Source organism: Anomaloglossus baeobatrachus, chromosome 3, assembly GCF_048569485.1.
Source record: "Anomaloglossus baeobatrachus isolate aAnoBae1 chromosome 3, aAnoBae1.hap1, whole genome shotgun sequence".
NCBI classification, from domain to species: Eukaryota; Metazoa; Chordata; class Amphibia; order Anura; family Aromobatidae; genus Anomaloglossus; species Anomaloglossus baeobatrachus.
In genome coordinates, this window is record NC_134355.1 from 18,774,555 (window position 1) to 18,796,185 (window position 21,631).

Below are 21,631 nucleotides of genomic sequence, written 5' to 3' on the forward strand. Positions count from 1 at the left end.
GTGTATCTAATCCTCTCCTGTGTGATACTCTGCTGAGCCATGTATCTAAGCTTCTCAGGTGTGATACTCACGGCCTCTGTATACTTCTTACTTCTCGACAGGGAAAGGGTTAATAGCGTCCGGTGTGTAATGTGGAGTGCCCACTCAGGAGGGCGAGCCTGCGAGGAGCCTGACAATAGATGGGGGCGGACAGGCGGATCCACCGCGCCTAATCCACGCCAAGCGCTGTACACCCAGTGTAAACAGGTAATGGCCCCGAATTACTGGGGTGGGGTCTCCTGTGTGTGGAGCACCGCCGGCTATAGGGTGACCATTGTTATTATGGGGGCACTGTCGATGACACTGTTATTATGGGGGCACTGTGGATGTCGATATTATTAAGGGGACACTGTGGATATCACTGTTATTATGGGGGCACTGTGGATATCGCTGTTATTATGGGGGCACTGTGGATATCACTGTTATTATGGGGGCACTGTGGATATCACTGTTATTATGGGGGCACTGTGGATATCACTGTTATTATGGGGGCACTGTGGATATCACTGTTATTATGGGGGCACTGTGGATATCACTGTTATTATGGAGGCACTGTGGATGACGCTGTTATTATGGGGGCACTGTGGATATCACTGTTATTATGGAGGCACTGTGGATGACGCTGTTATTATGGGGGCACTGTGGATATCACTGTTATTATGGAGGCACTGTGGATATCACTGTTATTACGGGGACACTGGATATCGCTGTTATTATGGGGGCACTGTGAATGTCACTGTTATGGGGGCACTGTGGATATCACTGTTATTATGGGGACACTGGATATTGCTGTTATTATGGAGGCACTGTGGATGTCGCTGTTATGGGGGCACTGTGGATGACGCTGTTATTATGGAGGCACTCTGGATGACGCTGTTATTATGGGGGCACTGTGGATGTCGCTGTTATGGGGGCACTGTGGATGACGCTGTTATTATGGAGGCACTCTGGATGACGCTGTTATTATGGGGGCACTGTGGATGACGCTGTTATTATGGAGGCACTCTGGATGACGCTGTTATTACGGGGACACTGGATATCGCTGTTATTATGGGGGCACTGTGAATGTCACTGTTATGGGGGCACTGTGGATATCACTGTTATTATGGGGACACTGGATATTGCTGTTATTATGGAGGCACTGTGGATGTCGCTGTTATGGGGGCACTGTGGATGACGCTGTTATTATGGAGGCACTCTGGATGACGCTGTTATTATGGAGGCACTCTGGATGACGCTGTTATTATGGGGGCACTGTGGATGACGCTGTTATTATGGAGGCACTCTGGATGACGCTGTTATTATGGGGGCACTGTGGATGACGCTGTTATTATGGGGGCACTGTGGATGACGCTGGTGTTGTGGGGGCACTGTGGATGATGCTGGTATTATGGGGGCACTGTGGATGTTGCTGTTATTATGGCCATGTTATGGGGGTATTTCTGGGAGTATCAGTGCGGGGCTGAGGCGTCCGGTCGGTACCTGAGGCCGTTCTCGGAGCAGCAACATCGCACAGAAGATGAATAGAAAGAAAAGGAAGTGGTGTGGCTATATTTAGCGGCAGAGATTGCGGGGGCGCACAAGCCGCGGAGCCACTCATCTGACTTTCCAGTAATAAGAGCTCAATCTACGCACTGATCGCCTCCGATGGAACCTGCCGCATATTCACAAAGGTCTATGAAATAACGGACAACAATGACAAATCTGCTCCGTGAGCCCCGGCCGGGACCATGCACGTTCCACGGTGACATCATCACATCACCCCCGATATCTGGGGTTATTACAAAGCAAAAAAAGGTCAAAAAACAATTACCGTAAACAAATTCTTCTGAAAACTCATTGTCGGTAAATAGGCGATGGGTTTACCTAAATAATGCTGGACAGGGGAAGGGCGAAACGCGCGTCATCCATTATTATTCATTCATTAGGCAGATGAACGTGGGCCAAACAATTGGGGCAACTGTGGAAAAAAATCTGCATTAGTGAGAGACATATGATGCCAACATACAATGCTTAATAGATCATAAATAATACCACAATACAGTGCTCCAATAATAACAATATACAATGCTCAGTATATGATAAATAATACCACAATACAGTGCTGAAATAATACCAACATACAGTGCTTAGTATATCATAAATAATACCACAATACAGTGCTCCAATAATAACAATATACAATGCTCAGTATATGATAAATAATACCACAATACAGTGCTGAAATAATACCAACATACAGTGCTTAGTATATCATAAATAATACCACAATACAGTGCTGAAATAATACCAACATACAGTGCTTAGTATATCATAAATAATACCACAAAACAGTGCTGAAATAATACCAACATACAGTGCTTAGTATATCATAAATAATACCACAATACAGTGCTCACGTACTACCAACATACATTGCTTAGCATCTAATAAATAATACCACAATACAGTGCTCAAATAGTACTGACATACAATGCTTAGTATATCATAAATAATGCCACAATACAGTGCTAAAATGACACCAAGACACAATGCTTAGTATATAATAAATAATACCACAATACAGTGTTGAAATAATACCAACATACAATGCTTAGTATATCATAAATAATACCACAATACAGTGCTGAAATAATACCAACATACAATGCTTAGTATATCATAAATAATACTACAATAAAGTGCTGAAATAATACCAACATACAGTGCTTAGCATAGAATAATACCAACACTGTGCTCAAATAATACCGACATACAATGCTCAGTATATCATAAATAATACCACAATACAGTGCTCAAATAATACTGACATACAATGCTTAGTATAAATAATACCACAATACAGTGTTCAAATAATACCGACATACAATGCTTAGTATATCATAAATAATACCATAATACAGTGCTGAAATAAGATCAATATACAATGCTTAGTGTATAATAAATAATACCACCATACTGTGCTCAGTATATCACTATTGTGAAGGTGCAGTGCCTAATACTTATTAATTCTGATACATTGTAACTATTTTTGGATCCTCGAGCCTCAGAGATTGCACAATAAGGATGTAACATTATTATTATTGAATATGATCCAAAATCGGATTAAAACAACCACAATTCGAAAATTCAGCAGAAGAATTCAAAAACAACATAAGGTTAAGGCCGTGACCCGGCGAAAAGTCAGCAATTTAGTGTGAAAATAAAAATCTGTACATCAGCAAATTCATGTCCGATCATACGAGCGCCTCCCTCTTTCTAAAGATACTATGGTATCATCTGCCCAATAAGGAAAAGGGTAAAAAGCAAGGGGACCGCGCCCTTCAGGCTTTGGATAGAGGGGGTGTAGTATAGGAGCAGGACACTGGCTTTATTTTTCCCCTTGGCTTCCTGTCTGGCCATGTATAAGCACAGTGATGTGATTGTTTTACTGTGAAAAATGGGGAAGAAGGTGAATAAAACAATCTGTAAAAATGATGAGAAGGAAACAAAACAAGCACCAAAACCTCTGGTCTGCGGGTATGGAATAAGTAAAGCATTGCACATTTCAGGGTACCGTAATGGGGTTGCGTTTCATGCCATAAATTCTTCTTGGGCTTTTTTTTTTCCTAATGACCCATTTAGCACCTACATTGATTTAATCACACAATTTTAGTAAAAAGAAACAATAATTGCCTTTAGTAGAATTATCTAATGATAGCAGATGTAAAGTTTAGAGATGTTTATTAGACTAAATCGGATTGGATTCTTTTCAGGGTTAGTTTGTATAAGGGAGGATCTAGGTCTTCTCATCCAGCTGCCTGTTCTGGGCCATTGACGTACATAGGGGCGACCATGACCTTAACATTACGACACTTCAAAAAGATTCCCAGCAACCGCATTGTGCTGCACATAAATGCGTCAGCATTACAGGAGTGTTGTCACTTGGGCCCTTCTTCATTGACCCCTAAGTTCCAAAGAACAGTCCATAGATAATGTCTCAGATTTATGAATCAGTACCAGCAACAAGTACTCCGATAAATACCAGCTACAAACAATAGAAGCTTCCACAAATACTGCTCTCACTAGTACCTGCCACAGATACCACTGAAGTAACAGCCACAGATACAACCATAAGGACTTCCCACAGATTCCTGACAAGTAACAGCCATAAATATTGTCATAAGAACCCACCACAGATACCACCAGTACCACCTGCCCAGAAAACAATAGAAGAACCTGTCACCGATACCGCCAGTACCACCTGCCCAGAAAACCATAGAAGAGCCTGTCACAGACACCGCCAGTACCACCTGCCCAGAAAACCATAGAAGAGCCTGTCACAGATACCGCCAGTACCACCTGCCCAGAAAACCATAAGAAGAGCCTGTCACAGACACCGCCAGTACCACCTGCCCAGAAAACCATAGAAGAACCTGTCACCGATACCGCCAGTACCTCCTGCCGAGAAAACCATAGAAGCGCCTGTCACAGATACCGCCAGTACCTCCTGCCCAGAAAACCATAGAAGCGCCTGTCACAGATACAGCCAGTACCACCTGCCCAGAAAACCATAGAAGAGCCTGTCACAGATACCGCCAGTACCACCTGCCCAGAAAACCATAGAAGCGCCTGTCACTGATACCGCCAGTACCTCCTGCCCAGAAAACCATAGAAGCGCCTGTCACAGATATCGCCAGTACCTCCTGCCCAGAAAACCATAGAAGCGCCTGTCACAGATATCGCCAGTACCACCTGCCCAGAAAACCATAGAAGCGCCTGTCACAGATACCGCAAGTACCACCTGCCCAGAAAACCATAGAAGCGCCTGTCACAGATACCGCCAGTACCACCTGCCCAGAAAACCATAGAAGAGCCTGTCACAGACACCGCCAGTACCACCTGCCCAGAAAACCATAGAAGAACCTGTCACAGATACCGCCAGATCCCCCTGCCCAGAAAACCATAGAAGAGCCTGTCACAGATACCGCCAGTATCACCTGCCCAGAAAACCATAGAAGAGCCTGTCACAGATACCACCAGTACCTCCTGCCCAGAAAACCATAGAAGAACCTGTCACAGACACCGCCAGTACCATCTGCCCAGAAAACCATAGAAGAGCCTATCACAGATACCGCCAGTACCACCTGCTCAGAAAACCATAGAAGAACCTGTCACAGATACCGCCAGTACCACCTGCTCAGAAAACCATAGAAGAGCCTGTCACAGACACCGCCAGTACCACCTGCCCAGAAAACCATAGAAGAACCTGTCACAGATACCGCCAGATCCCCCTGCCCAGAAAACCATAGAAGAGCCTGTCACAGATACCGCCAGTATCACCTGCCCAGAAAACCATAGAAGAGCCTGTCACAGATACCACCAGTACCTCCTGCCCAGAAAACCATAGAAGAACCTGTCACAGACACCGCCAGTACCATCTGCCCAGAAAACCATAGAAGAGCCTATCACAGATACCGCCAGTACCACCTGCTCAGAAAACCATAGAAGTACCTATCACAGATACCGCCAGTACCTCCTGCCCAGAAAACCATAGAAGTACCTGTCACAGATACCGCCAGTACCACCTGCCCAGAAAACCATAGAAGAGCCTGTCACAGATACCGCCAGTACCACCTGCCCAGGAAACCATAGAAGAACCTGTCACAGATACCGCCAGTACCACCTGCCCAGGAAACCATAGAAGAACCTTTCACCGATACCGCCAGTACCACCTGCCCAGAAAACCATAGAAGAGCCTGTCACAGATACCGCCAGTACCACCTGCCCAGAAAACCATAGAAGCGCCTGTCACAGATACCGCCAGTACCACCTGCCCAGAAAACCATAGAAGAGCCTGTCACAGATACCGCCAGTACCACCTGCCCAGAAAACCATAGAAGAGCCTGTCACAGATACCGCCAGTACCACCTGCCCAGAAAACCATAGAAGAACCTGTCACAGATACCGCCAGTACCACCTGCCCAGGAAACCATAGAAGTACCTATCACAGATACCGCCAGTACCTCCTGCCCAGAAAACCATAGAAGTACCTATCACAGATACCGCCAGTACCACCTGCCCAGAAAACCATAGAAGTGCCTATCACAGATACCGCCAGTACCACCTGCCCAGAAAACCATAGAAGAGCCTGTCACAGACACCGCCAGTACCATCTGCCCAGAAAACCATAGAAGAGTCTGTCACAGACACCGCCAGTACCTCCTGCCCAGAAAACCATAGAAGAACCTGTCACAGATACCGCCAGTACCACCTGCCCAGGAAACCATAGAAGAGCCTGTCACAGATACCGCCAGTACCTCCTGCCCAGAAAACCATAGAAGTACCTATCACAGATACCGCCAGTACCTCCTGCCCAGAAAACCATAGAAGTACCTATCACAGATACCGCCAGTACCTCCTGCCCAGAAAACCATAGAAGTACCTATCACAGATACCGCCAGTACCTCCTGCCCAGAAAACCATAGAAGTACCTATCACAGATACCGCCAGTACCACCTGCCCAGAAAACCATAGAAGAGCCTATCACAGATACCGCCAGTACCACCTGCCCAGAAAACCATAGAAGAGCCTATCACAGATACCGCCAGTACCACCTGCCCAGAAAACCATAGAAGAGCCTATCACAGATACCGCCAGTACCATCTGCCCAGAAAACCATAGAAGAGTCTGTCACAGACACCGCCAGTACCATCTGCCCAGAAAACCATAGAAGAACCTGTCACAGACACCGCCAGTACCATCTGCCCAGAAAACCATAGAAGAGGCTGTCACAGACACCGCCAGTACCATCTGCCCAGAAAACCATAGAAGAGCCTGTCACAGATACCGCCAGTACCTCCTGCCCAGAAAACCATAGAAGAGCCTGTCACAGATACCGCCAGTACCACCTGCCCAGAAAACCATAGAAGAGCCTGTCACAGATACCGCCAGTACCACCTGCCCAGAAAACCATAGAAGTACCTATCACAGATACCGCCAGTACCACCTGCCCAGGAAACCATAGAAGTACCTATCACAGATACCGCCAGTACCTCCTGCCCAGAAAACCATAGAAGTACCTATCACAGATACCGCCAGTACCACCTGCCCAGAAAACCATAGAAGTGCCTATCACAGATACCGCCAGTACCACCTGCCCAGAAAACCATAGAAGAGCCTGTCACAGACACCGCCAGTACCATCTGCCCAGAAAACCATAGAAGAGTCTGTCACAGACACCGCCAGTACCATCTGCCCAGAAAACCATAGAAGAACCTGTCACAGATACCGCCAGTATCACCTGCCCAGGAAACCATAGAAGTACCTATCACAGATACCGCCAGTACCTCCTGCCCAGAAAACCATAGAAGTACCTATCACAGATACCGCCAGTACCACCTGCCCAGAAAACCATAGAAGAGCCTATCACAGATACCGCCAGTACTACCTGCCCAGAAAACCATAGAAGAGCCTATCACAGATACCGCCAGTACCACCTGCCCAGAAAACCATAGAAGAGTCTGTCACAGACACCGCCAGTACCATCTGCCCAGAAAACCATAGAAAAACCTGTCACAGATACCGCCAGTATCATCTGCCCAGAAAACCATAGAAGAGCCTGTCACAGATACCGCCAGTACCACCTGCCCAGAAAACCATAGAAGAGCCTGTCACAGATACCGCCAGTACCACCTGCCCAGGAAACCATAGAATAACCTGTCACAGATACCGCCAGTACCACCTGCCCAGGAAACCATAGAAGAACCTTTCACCGATACCGCCAGTACCGCCTGTCACAGATACCGCCAGTACCACCTGCCCAGAAAACCATAGAAGAACCTGTCACAGATACCGCCAGTACCACCTGCCCAGGAAACCATAGAAGTACCTATCACAGATACCGCCAGTACCTCCTGCCCAGAAAACCATAGAAGTACCTATCACAGATACCGCCAGTACCACCTGCCCAGAAAACCATAGAAGTGCCTATCACAGATACCGCCAGTACCACCTGCCCAGAAAACCATAGAAGAGCCTGTCACAGACACCGCCAGTACCACCTGCCCAGAAAACCATAGAAGAGCCTATCACAGATACCGCCAGTACCACCTGCCCAGAAAACCATAGAAGAGCCTATCACAGATACCGCCAGTACCATCTGCCCAGAAAACCATAGAAGAGTCTGTCACAGACACCGCCAGTACCACCTGCCCAGAAAACCATAGAAGAGCCTATCACAGATACCGCCAGTACCACCTGCCCAGAAAACCATAGAAGAGCCTATCACAGATACCGCCAGTACCACCTGCCCAGAAAACCATAGAAGAACCTGTCACAGATACCGCCAGTATCACCTGCCCAGGAAACCATAGAAGTACCTATCACAGATACCGCCAGTACCTCCTGCCCAGAAAACCATAGAAGTACCTATCACAGATACCGCCAGTACCACCTGCCCAGAAAACCATAGAAGAGCCTATCACAGATACCGCCAGTACCACCTGCCCAGAAAACCATAGAAGAGCCTATCACAGATACCGCCAGTACCACCTGCCCAGAAAACCATAGAAGAGTCTGTCACAGACACCGCCAGTACCATCTGCCCAGAAAACCATAGAAGAACCTGTCACAGACACCGCCAGTACCATCTGCCCAGAAAACCATAGAAGAGGCTGTCACAGACACCGCCAGTACCATCTGCCCAGAAAACCATAGAAGAACCTGTCACAGATACCGCCAGTACCACCTGCCCAGGAAACCATAGAAGTACCTATCACAGATACCGCCAGTACCTCCTGCCCAGAAAACCATAGAAGTACCTATCACAGATACCGCCAGTACCTCCTGCCCAGAAAACCATAGAAGTACCTATAACAGATACCGCCAGTACCACCTGCCCAGAAAACCATAGAAGTGCCTATCACAGATACCGCCAGTACCACCTGCCCAGAAAACCATAGAAGAGCCTGTCACAGACACCGCCAGTACCACCTGCCCAGAAAACCATAGAAGAGCCTGTCACAGACACCGCCAGTACCATCTGCCCAGAAAACCATAGAAGAACCTGTCACAGATACCGCCAGTATCACCTGCCCAGGAAACCATAGAAGTACCTATCACAGATACCGCCAGTACCTCCTGCCCAGAAAACCATAGAAGTACCTATCACAGATACCGCCAGTACCACCTGCCCAGAAAACCATAGAAGAGCCTATCACAGATACCGCCAGTACCACCTGCCCAGAAAACCATAGAAGAGCCTATCACAGATACCGCCAGTATCACCTGCCCAGAAAACCATAGAAGAGCTTGTCACAGACACCGCCAGTACCACCTGCCCAGAAAACCATAGAAGAGCCTATCACAGATACCGCCAGTACCTCCTGCCCAGAAAACCATAGAAGAGCCTGTCACAGATACCGCCAGTACCTCCTGCCCAGAAAACCATAGAAGAACCTGTCACAGACACCGCCAGTACCATCTGCCCAGAAAACCATAGAAGAGCCTGTCACAGATACCGCCAGTACCACCTGCCCAGAAAACCATAGAAGAGCCTGTCACCAATACCGCCAGTACCACCTGCCCAGAAAACCATAGAAGAGCCTGTCACCGATACCGCCAGTATCACCTGCCCAGAAAACCATAGAAGAGCCTGTCACAGATACCGCCAGCACCACCTACCCAGAAAACCATAGAAGAGCCTGTCACAGATACCGCCAGTATCACCTGCCCAGAAAACCATAGAAGAGTCTGTCACAGACACCGCCAGTACCACCTGCCCAGAAAACCATAGAAGAGCCTGTCACCGATACCGCCAGTACCTCCTGCCCAGAAAACCATAGAAGAGCCTGTCACAGATACCGCCAGATCCCCCTGCCCAGAAAACCATAGAAGAGCCTGTCACAGATACCGCCAGTACCTCCTGCCCAGAAAACCATAGAAGAGCCTGTCACAGATACCGCCAGTACCACCTGCCCAGAAAACCATAGAAGAGCCTGTCACAGATACCGCCAGATCCCCCTGCCCAGAAAACCATAGAAGAGCCTGTCACAGATACCGCCAGTACCTCCTGCCCAGAAAACCATAGAAGAGCCTGTCACAGATACCGCCAGTACCACCTGCCCAGAAAACTATAGAAGAGCCTGTCACAGATACCGCCAGTACCACCTGCCCAGAAAACCATAGAAGCGCCTGTCACAGATACCGCCAGTACCACCTGCCCAGAAAACCATAGAAGAGCCTGTCACAGATACCGCCAGATCCCCCTGTCCAGAAAACCATAGAAGAGCCTGTCACAGATACCGCCAGTACCTCCTGCCCAGAAAACCATAGAAGAGCCTGTCACAGATACCGCCAGTACCTCCAGCCCAGAAAACCATAGAAGAGCCTTTCACAGATACCGCCAGATCCCCCTGTCCAGAAAACCATAGAAGAGCCCGTCACGGATACCGCCAGTACCATCTGCCCAGAAAACCATAGAAGAGCCTGTCACAGATACCGCCAGTACCACCTGCCCAGAAAACCATAGAAGAGCCTGTCACAGATACCGCCAGTACCACCTGCCCAGAAAACCATAGAAGAGCCTGTCACAGATACCGCCAGTACCATCTGCCCAGAAAACCATAGAAGAGCCTGTCACAGATACCGCCAGTACCACCTGCCCAGAAAACCATAGAAGAGCCTGTCACAGATACTGCCAGTACCACCTGCCGAGAAAACCATAAAAGAGCCTGTCACAGATACCGCCAGTACCTCCTGCCAGAAAACCATAGAAGAACCTGTCACCGATACCGCCAGTACCACCTGCCCAGAAAACAATAGAAGCGCCTGTCACAGATACCGCCAGTACCACCTGCCCAGAAAACCATAGAAGAACCTGTCACTGATACCGCCAGTACCACCTGCCCAGAAAACCATAGAAGAGCCTGTCACAGATACCGCCAGTACCACCTGCCCAGAAAACCATAGAAGAGCCTGTCACAGATACCGCCAGTATCACCTGCCCAGAAAACCATAGAAGAGTCTGTCACAGATACCGCCAATACCACCTGCCCAGAAAACCATAGAAGCGCCTGTCACAGATACCGCCAGTACCACCTGCCCAGAAAACCATAGAAGAGCCTGTCACAGATACCGCCAGTACCTCCTGCCCAGAAAACCATAGAAGAGCCTGTCACAGGTACCGCCAGTACCACCTGCTCAGAAAACCATAGAAGAACCTGTCACAGATACCGCCAGTACCACCTGCTCAGAAAACCATAGAAGAACCTGTCACAGATACCGCCAGTACCACCTGCCCAGAAAACCATAGAAGAGCCTGTCACAGATACCGCCAGTACCTCCTGCCCAGAAAACCATAGAAGAACCTGTCACAGGTACCGCCAGTACCACCTGCTCAGAAAACCATAGAAGAACCTGTCACAGATACCGCCAGTACCACCTGCCCAGAAAACCATAGATGAGCCTGTCACAGGTACCGCCAGTACCACCTGCTCAGAAAACCATAGAAGAACCTGTCACAGATACCGCCAGTACCACCTGCCCAGAAAACCATAGAAGAACCTGTCACAGGTACCGCCAGTACCACCTGCCCAGAAAACCATAGAAGAACCTGTCACAGATACCGCCAGTACCACCTGCCCAGAAAACCATAGAAGAGCCTGTCACAGATACCGCCAGTACCACCTGCCCAGAAAACCATAGAAGAGCCTGTCACAGATACCGCCAATACCACCTGCCCAGAAAACCATAGAAGAGCCTGTCACAGATACCACCAGTACCACCTGCCCAGAAAACCATAGAAGAGTCTGTCACAGATACCGCCAGTACCACCTGCCCAGAAAACCATAGAAGAGCCTGTCACAGATACCGCCAGTACCACCTGCCCAGAAAACCATAGAAGAGCCTGTCACAGACACCGCCAGTACCATCTGCCCAGAAAACCATAGAAGAACCTGTCACAGATACCGCCAGTATCATCTGCCCAGAAAACCATAGAAGAGCCTGTCACAGATACCGCCAGTACCACCTGCCCAGAAAACCATAGAAGAGCCTGTCACAGATACCACCAGTATCACCTGCCCAGAAAACCATAGAAGAGCCTGTCACAGATACCGCCAGTATCACCTGCCCAGAAAACCATAGAAGAGCCTGTCACAGATACCGCCAGTACCACCTGCCCAGAAAACCATAGAAGAGCCTGTCACAGATACCGCCAGTATCACCTGCCCAGAAAACCATAGAAGAGCCTATCACAGATACCGCCAGTACCACCTGCCCAGAAAACCATAGAAGAGCCTGTCACAGATACCACCAGTACCACCTGCCCAGAAAACCATAGAAGAGCCTGTCACAGATACCGCCAGTACCACCTGCCCAGAAAACCATAGAAGAGCCTGTCACAGATACCGCCAGTATCACCTGCTCAGAAAACCATAGAAGAGCCTGTCACAGATACCGCCAGTACCACCTGCCCAGAAAACCATAGAAGAGCCTGTCACAGATACCGCCAGTACCACCTGCCCAGAAAACCATAGAAGAGCCTGTCACAGATACCGCCAGTACCACCTGCCCAGAAAACCATAGAAGAGCCTGTCACAGATACCGCCAGTATCACCTGCCCAGAAAACCATAGAAGAGCCTGTCACAGATACCGCCAGTACCACCTGCCCAGAAAACCATAGAAGAGCCTGTCACAGATACCGCCAGTACCTCCTGCCCAGAAAACCATAGAAGAGCCTATCACAGATACCGCCAGTACCACCTGCCCAGAAAACCATAGAAGAGCCTGTCACAGATACCGCCAGTACCTCCTGCCCAGAAAACCATAGAAGAGCCTATCACAGATACCGCCAGTACCACCTGCCCAGAAAACCATAGAAGAACCTGTCACAGACACCGCCAGTACCTCCTGCCCAGAAAACCATAGAAGTACCTATCACAGACACCGCCAGTATCACCTGCCCAGAAAACCATAGAAGCGCCTGTCACAGACACCGCCAGTACCTCCTGCCCAGAAAACCATAGAAGAGCCTGTCACAGACACCGCCAGTACCACCTGCCCAGAAAACCATAGAAGAACCTGTCACAGACACCGCCAGTACCACCTGCCCAGAAAACCATAGAAGAGCCTGTCACAGATACCGCCAGTACCACCTGCCGAGAAAACCATAGAAGAACCTGTCACAGACACCGCCAGTACCACCTGCCCAGAAAACCATAGAAGAGCCTGTCACAGATACCGCCAGTACCACCTGCCCAGAAAACCATAGAAGAACCTGTCACAGACACCGCCAGTACCACCTGCCCAGAAAACCATAGAAGAGCCTGTCACAGATACCGCCAGTACCACCTGCCCAGAAAACCATAGAAGAGCCTGTCACAGATACCGCCAGTACCACCTGCCCAGAAAACCATAGAAGAGCCTGTCACAGATACCACCAGTATCACCTGCCCAGAAAACCATAGAAGAGCCTATCACAGATACCGCCAGTACCACCTGCCCAGAAAACCATAGAAGCGCCTGTCACAGATACCGCCAGTACCACCTGCCCAGAAAACCATAGAAGAGCCTGTCACAGATACCGCCAGTACCACCTGCCCAGAAAACCATAGAAGAGCCTGTCACAGATACCACCAGTATCACCTGCCCAGAAAACCATAGAAGAGCCTATCACAGATACCGCCAGTACCACCTGCCCAGAAAACCATAGAAGAGCCTGTCACAGACACCGCCAGTACCACCTGCCCAGAAAACCATAGAAGAGCCTGTCACAGACACCGCCAGTACCACCTGCCCAGGAAACCATAGAAGAACCTGTCACAGATACCGCCAGTACCACCTGCCCAGAAAACCATAGAAGAGCCTGTCACAGACACCGCCAGTATCACCTGCCCAGAAAACCATAGAAGCGCCTGTCACAGATACCGCCAGTATCACCTGCCCAGAAAACCATAGAAGAGTCTGTCACAGATACCGCCAATACCACCTGCCCAGAAAACCATAGAAGAGCCTGTCACAGATACCGCCAGTACCTCCTGCCCAGAAAACCATAGAAGAGCCTGTCACAGACACCGCCAGTACCACCTGCCCTGAAAACCATAGAAGAGCCTGTCACAGACACCGCCAGTACCACCTGCCCTGAAAACCATAGAAGAGCCTGTCACAGACACCGCCAGTACCACCTGCCCAGAAAACCATAGAAGAGCCTGTCACAGACACCGCCAGTACCACCTGCCCTGAAAACCATAGAAGAGCCTGTCACAGACACCGCCAGTACCACCTGCCCAGAAAACCATAGAAGAGCCTGTCACAGATACCGCCAGTATCACCTGCCCAGAAAACCATAGAAGAGCCTGTCACAGACACCGCCAGTACCACCTGCCCAGAAAACCATAGAAGAGCCTGTCACAGACACCGCCAGTATCACCTGCCCAGAAAACCATAGAAGAGTCTGTCACAGACACCGCCAGTATCACCTGCCCAGAAAACCATAGAAGAGCCTGTCACAGATACCGCCAGTATCACCTGCCCAGAAAACCATAGAAGAGCCTGTCACTACAACTCCCAGCATTCACTGTCCGCCTGGTGTAAGGAGCCTCGGTGGAGGACGCTGCCTCCCTGTAGAGGCTGACTTCTTCCTCTGGGGGTGGTGAGACAGGATCCCGGTTACATCAGAATTTACTGAGAACTTTTTCAGAAAGATGAAACAACTTTTTTTTCCCTTACAACTGAATGTTTACGAGCCTCATCCAGCGCTGATCGGAGATACCGTACTGTGTGCCAACATAAATCTCAGCAGCGCCTACAGGCCCTCACCGCTTATCTCCCCATAAGAAAATCAGATTTTATCTATAAAAACACACTTATGTGCAACGTGGGCCACGTGGCTGATACCATCGAGAGATAGCGGCACCGTCTTCTACAGAAGCAGCAGGGGAGGAATACACACTCAGCGAATATACACTAAACTACAGACAATTTCCTAAATGTTGCGGTCCTTGTGTCGTCCTATGTGATTATTTCTTAATATGAGGAAACTCGCAGGATTTTCCGCTTATTTCATAAATTGAATTTATTGTAAAGCAAATAATAAAAATGTAAATAAGATAAATGTAAAAGACACAGATCACAATTAGAGAACACTGTCAATAACACTGTTATTGGTGTTAATCTGCATCTGGTGTTAATTTCCTTAAATTATCTGACAAACCCTATGTAACTGGCAGCTGAACTTTCCAGTTTGCACTGACTTTGCCTTTCCAGAGTGACTGAAACCCTCCGGCAGCAGGTTGTCCAGATGAAGGCCAAAGTGGTGACCCTATCATCCATAGCAAGAGACGTTGGTCGTTCCAAGACTGATTTCAAGAATATTGCATCTTTGCACCATCACAAACTCTTTCAAGTCCCCCAAGAAGGCTGGTCGCCCTCGCAAGAAAAATGCAAGAGAGAACAGGACAATGCGGAAAATCTCCATGGGTAATCGTTTCCACACTGCAGCTGGAATTGCTCAGCAGTTCTGCACTGAACAGGGTAAGGATCTGTCTCGTCATACAGTGTCACGACGTGTAAGAGCATTTGGACTGAAAGCATCCTACACTGACCAAACCTCTCATTAGCAGAAACAATCACAAGGCTAGACATCACAAGGAGCATGTTGTGTGGACAGAGGAGAAGGGTCCACAGTTCATTTTAGTGATGAAAGGAAGTTTCATTTATTTGGGTCTGATGGGAAACATTATGTTCATCAACAAACTGGGGAAAGACAACCCAAAGTGTGTTAAGAAGTCGTGGAAAGGCGGTGGAGGAAGGGTCATGGTTTGGGGAATGTTTTCTGCAGCTGGAGTTGGACCTCCCATACAGCTACATGGCAGAGTGACTGCAAGTGTGGATCAGAACCTTCTCCACAACATGCGGCTCCTTACTTGTGTTCATCCCTCAATCAGCAGCAATGATCATGCAGGACAATGCCCCCCGTCACACAGCAAAACGGGGAAAGCAGCTCCTAGGAAAAATGAAATGGCCACAGCCCAGAGTCCTGATCTAAACCCAAAAGAAAACCTCTGGAAAATCCTTGGTGACAAAATTATGGCCAAGAAACCCACAACAAAGAACTGTGGAAGAGACTGGAAGAAGAGTGGACCAAAGTCCCCCCAGAGCAGTGTGAGAGGCTAGTGATGTCCTGTGGCCGCAGATGTGCTGACGTCATTCACAGCGACGACCGGTGCACGTCCTATTGATTGACTGTTGTTACCTGCAGAACATTTACTGATCATCTCTCTACAGTCATTGCTGCGCCACTTACCCTGCTCTAGTGGCATGGTGCACCCCTTACCCTGCTCTAGTGGCATGGTGCACCCCTTACCCTGCTCTAGTGGCATGGTGCACCCCTTACCCTGCTCTAGTGGCATGGTGTACCCCTTACCCTGCTGTAGTGGCATGGTGCACCCCTTACCCTGCTCTAGTGGCATGGTGCACCCCTTACCCTGCTCTAGTGGCATGGTGCACCCCTTACCCTGCTCTAGTGGCATGATGCACCCCTTACCCTGCTCTAGTGGCATGATGCACCCCTTACCCTGCTCTAGTGGCATGGTGCACCCCTTACCCTGCTCTAGTGGCATGGTGCAACCCTTACCCTGCTCTAGTGGCATGATGCACCCCTTACCCTGCTCTAGTGGCATGGTGCACCCCTTACCCTGCTCTAGTGGCATGGTGCACCCCTTACCCTGCTCTAGTGGCATGATGCACCCCTTACCCTGCTCTAGTGGCATGGTGCACCCCTTACCCTGCTCTAGTGGCATGGTGCCCCCCTTACCCTGCTCTAGTGGCATGGTGCACCCCTTACCCTGCTCTAGTGGCATGATGCACCCCTTACCCTGCTCTAGTGGCATGGTGCACCCCTTACCCTGCTCTAGTGGCATGGTGCCCCCCTTACCCTGCTCTAGTGGCATGGTGCACTCCTTACCCTGCTCTAGTGGCATGGTGCACCCCTTACCCTGCTCTAGTGGCATGGTGCACCCCTTACCCTGCTCTAGTGGCATGATGCACCCCTTACCCTGCTCTAGTGGCATGATGCACCCCTTACCCTGCTCTAGTGGCATGGTGCACCCCTTACCCTGCTCTAGTGGCATGGTGCAACCCTTACCCTGCTCTAGTGGCATGATGCACCCCTTACCCTGCTCTAGTGGCATGGTGCGCCCCTTACCCTGCTCTAGTGGCATGGTGCACCCCTTACCCTGCTCTAGTGGCATGGTGCACCCCTTACCCTGCTCTAGTGGCATGGTGCACCCCTTACCCTGCTCTAGTGGCATGGTGCACCCCTTACCCTGCTCTAGTGGCATGGTGCACCCCTTACACAAAACCTTCACATGGTCATCAATGAAGATTACATTATTTCTGAAAAAAGCGACTGATCAGACATTGTGCTCTATCTTTCCTCTCCAGTGCACAACTTCTCCACAAAGTCCGTGGCATCACTCTATTACCAGCCGCTGTGACCAGTGACGGGGTCCAGAGGTGACGTCCATCACTTCTGTGCATGTCACTGGTCTGCAGGTTCCTATACAGTGGGAGGAGAATAGTTACCGACACATTGTGACGCAATCTGCAGCTCAGTCACGTTCCATGAAATGCTATGGAAATATTGTGCAATCCTCTGTAACATTCAGGGCTATAGGTTGCTCAATGCATCATGTGACCGGGGCCAGGTATCGGGCTCCTGTCAGGGACTTTAAAGTATAATATAAACCACATTATATGTAAATAATAGACAAAATGGAGAAAAGTCAAGTTTAAATGTCCATTATATGATGGGGCTGGGGTCCGGGCTCTGTGCGGCGTCATGTTTCCCCTCCATGTCTGTATGGACCTCGTGCACTGGGCACAGTCATGGGGAACAGAGAAGGGTCTTCTCCAAACATCTCACAAAGCTGAAGGTACAATTATCCACAATGTCTTGTGCTGAAGAATTAAGATTTCCCCTAAGAGGCCGCGGCCGCCCCCTGATAACAACCGGGGCATCCTCCTCCACCAGTGGCACAATGCAGTCAGGGGGTGACGTCCTCCATCAGATGCAGATAGAGATAAGAGATCCATCACTGCACAGAATATGTCTCCTCCAGTGTCTGGTGGGGGTGGCTTTACACCGCTCCATCCAATGTGCAGCATTGTGCTTGGTGATGTATGGCTCGGCATTGTGCTTGGTGATGTATGGCTCGGCATTGTGCTTGGTGATGTATGGCTCGGCATTGTGCTTGGTGATGTATGGCTCGGCATTGTGCTTGTTGATGTACGGCTCGGCATTGTGCTTGGTGATGTATGGCTCGGCATTGTGCTTGGTGATATACGGTTCGGCATTGTGCTTGGTGATGTACGGCTCGGCATTGTGCTTGGTGATGTATGGCTCAGCATTGTGCTTGGTGATGTGTGGCTCAGCATTGTGCTTGGTGATGTACGGCTCAGCATTGTGCTTGGTGATGTACGGCTCGGCATTGTGCTTGGTGATGTACGGCTCGGCATTGTGCTTGGTGATGTACGGCTCGGCATTGTGCTTGGTGATGTATGGCTCGGCATTGTGCTTGGTGATGTACGGCTCGGCATTGTGCTTGGTGATGTACGGCTCGGCATTGTGCTTGGTGATGTATGGCTCGGCATTGTGCTTGGTGATGTATGGCTCAGCATTGTGCTTGGTGATGTATGGCTCGGCATTGTGCTTGGTGATGTATGGCTCGGCATTGTGCTTGGTGATGTACGGCTCGGCATTGTGCTTGGTGATGTACGGCTCGGCATTGTGCTTGGTGATGTACGGCTCGGCATTGTGCTTGGTGATGTACGGCTCGGCATTGTGCTTGGTGATGTACGGCTCGGCATTGTGCTTGGTGATGTACGGCTCGGCATTGTGCTTGGTGATGTATGGCTCGGCATTGTGCTTGGTGATGTACGGCTCGGCATTGTGCTTGGTGATGTATGGTTCAGCATTGTGGTTGGTGATGTACAGCTCGGCATTGTGCTTGGTGATGTATGGTTCAGCATTGTGCTTGGTGATGTATGGCTCAGCATTGTGCTTGGTGATGTACGGCTCAGCATTGTGCTTGGTGATGTATGGCTCGGCATTGTGTTTGGTGATGTACGGCTCGGCATTGTGCTTGGTGATGTATGGCTCGGCATTGTGCTTGGTGATGTACGGCTCGGCATTGTGCTCGGTGATGTATGGTTCCGCATTGTGCTTGGTGATGTATGGCTCAGCATTGTGATTGGTGATGTACGGCTCGGCATTGTGCTTGGTGATGTACGGCTCGGCATTGTGCTTGGTGATGTACGGCTCGGCATTGTGTTTGGTGATGTACGGCTCGGCATTGTGCTTGGTGATGTACGGCTCGGCATTGTGATTGGTGATGTACGGCTCGGCATTGTGCTTGGTGATGTACGGCTCGGCATTGTGCTTGGTGATGTACGGCTCGGCATTGTGCTTGGTGATGTACGGCTCGGCATTGTGCTTGGTGATGTACGGCTCGGCATTGTGCTTGGTGATGTACGGCTCGGCATTGTGCTTGGTGATGTACGGCTCGGCATTGTGCTTGGTGATGTACGGCTCGGCATTGTGCTTGGTGATGTACGGCTCGGCATTGTGCTTGGTGATGTACGGCTCGGCATTGTGCTTGGTGATGTACGGCTCGGCATTGTGCTTGGTGATGTACGGCTCGGCATTGTGCTTGGTGATGTACGGCTCGGCATTGTGCTTGGTGATATATGGCTCGGCATTGTGCTTGGTGATGTACGGCTTGGCATTGTGCTTGGTGATGTACGGCTCGGCATTGTGCTTGGTGATGTACGGCTCGGCATTGTGCTTGGTGATGTACGGCTCGGCATTGTGCTTGGTGATGTACGGCTCGGCATTGTGCTTGGTGTTGTATGGCTCGGCATTGTGCTTGGTGATGTATGGCTCGGCATTGTGCTTGGTGATGTACAGTTCGGCATTGTGCTTGGTGATGTACAGCTCGGCATTGTGCTTGGTGATGTATGGCTCAGCATTGTGCTTGGTGATGTACAGCTCGGCATTGTGCTTGGTGATGTACGGCTCAGCATTGTGCTTGGTGATGTACGGCTCGGCATTGTGCTTGGTGATGTACGGCTCGGCATTGTGCTTGGTGATGTACAGCTCGGCATTGTGCTTGGTGATGTACGGCTCGGCATTGTGCTTGGTGATGTATGGCTCGGCATTGTGCTTGGTGATGTATGGCTCGGCATTGTGCTTGGTGATGTATGGCTCAGCATTATGCTTGGTGATGTACGGCTCGACATTGGGCTTGGTGATGTACGGCTCGGCATTGTGCTTGGTGATGTACGGCTCAGCATTGTGCTTGGTGATGTACGGCTCAGCATTGTGCTTGGTGATGTACGGCTCGGCATTGTGCTTGGTGATGTGTGGCTCTGCATTGTGCTTGGTGATGTACGGCTCGGCATTGTGCTTGGTGATGTGTGGCTCTGCATTGTGCTTGGTGATGTATGGCTTGGCATTGTGCTTGGTGATGTACGGCTCGGCATTGTGCTTGGTGATGTACGGCTCGGCATTGTGCTTGGTGATGTACGGCTCGGCATTGTGCTTGGTGATGTACGGCTCGGCATTGTGCTTGGTGATGTACGGCTCAGCATTGTGCTTGGTGATGTATGGTTCAGCATTGTGCTTGGTGATGTACGGCTCAGCATTGTGCTTGGTGATGTACGGCTCAGCATTGTGCTTGGTGATGTATGGTTCAGCATTGTGCTTGGTGATGTATGGCTCGGCATTGTGCTTGGTGATGTACGGTTCAGCATTGTGCTTGGTGATGTACGGTTCAGCATTGTGTTTGGTGATGTACGGCTCGGCATTGTGCTTGGTGATGTATAGCTCAGCATTGTGCTTGGTGATGTATGGCTCGGTATTGTGCTTGGTGATGTACGGCTCGGCATTGTGCTTGGTGATGTATGGCTCAGCATTGTGCTTGGTGATGTACGGCTCGGCATTGTGCTTGGTGATGTATGGCTCAGCATTGTGCTTGGTGATGTATGGCTCGGTATTGTGCTTGGTGATGTACGGCTCGGCATTGTGCTTGGTGATGTATGGCTCGGTATTGTGCTTGGTGATGTACGGCTCGGCATTGTGCTTGGTGATGTATGGCTCAGCATTGTGCTTGGTGATGTACGGCTCGGCATTGTGCTTGGTGATGTACGGCTCGGCATTGTGCTTGGTGATGTATGGCTCGGTATTGTGCTTGATGATGTACGGCTCGGCATTGTGCTTGGTGATGTATGGCTCAGCATTGTGCTTGGTGATGTACGGCTCGGCATTGTGCTTGGTGATGTATGGCTCAGCATTGTGCTTGGTGATGTACGGCTCGGCATTGTGCTTGGTGATGTACGGCTCGGCATTGTGCTTGGTGATGTATGGCTCGGTATTGTGCTTGGTGATGTACGGCTCGGCATTGTGCTTGGTGATGTATGGCTCGGCATTGTGCTTGGTGATGTATGGCTCGGCATTGTGCTTGGTGATGTACGGCTCGGCATTGTGCTTGGTGATGTATGGCTCAGCATTGTGCTTGGTGATGTACGGCTCGGCATTGTGCTTGGTGATGT

General features: G+C 49.8%; 1 long non-coding RNA gene across 1 annotated transcript in view; it reads right to left on the reverse strand.

The window, feature by feature from the left end:
- Window positions 1–1,724: 1,724 nt before the first annotated feature.
- Window positions 1,725–21,631, reverse strand: part of LOC142295917 (uncharacterized) — a 109,844-nt gene continuing 89,937 nt past the window's right edge. The window contains exon 3 of the long non-coding RNA XR_012751565.1: window positions 1,725–1,999. This is a non-coding gene — a long non-coding RNA (uncharacterized LOC142295917). The remainder of the gene's footprint in view (window positions 2,000–21,631) is intronic.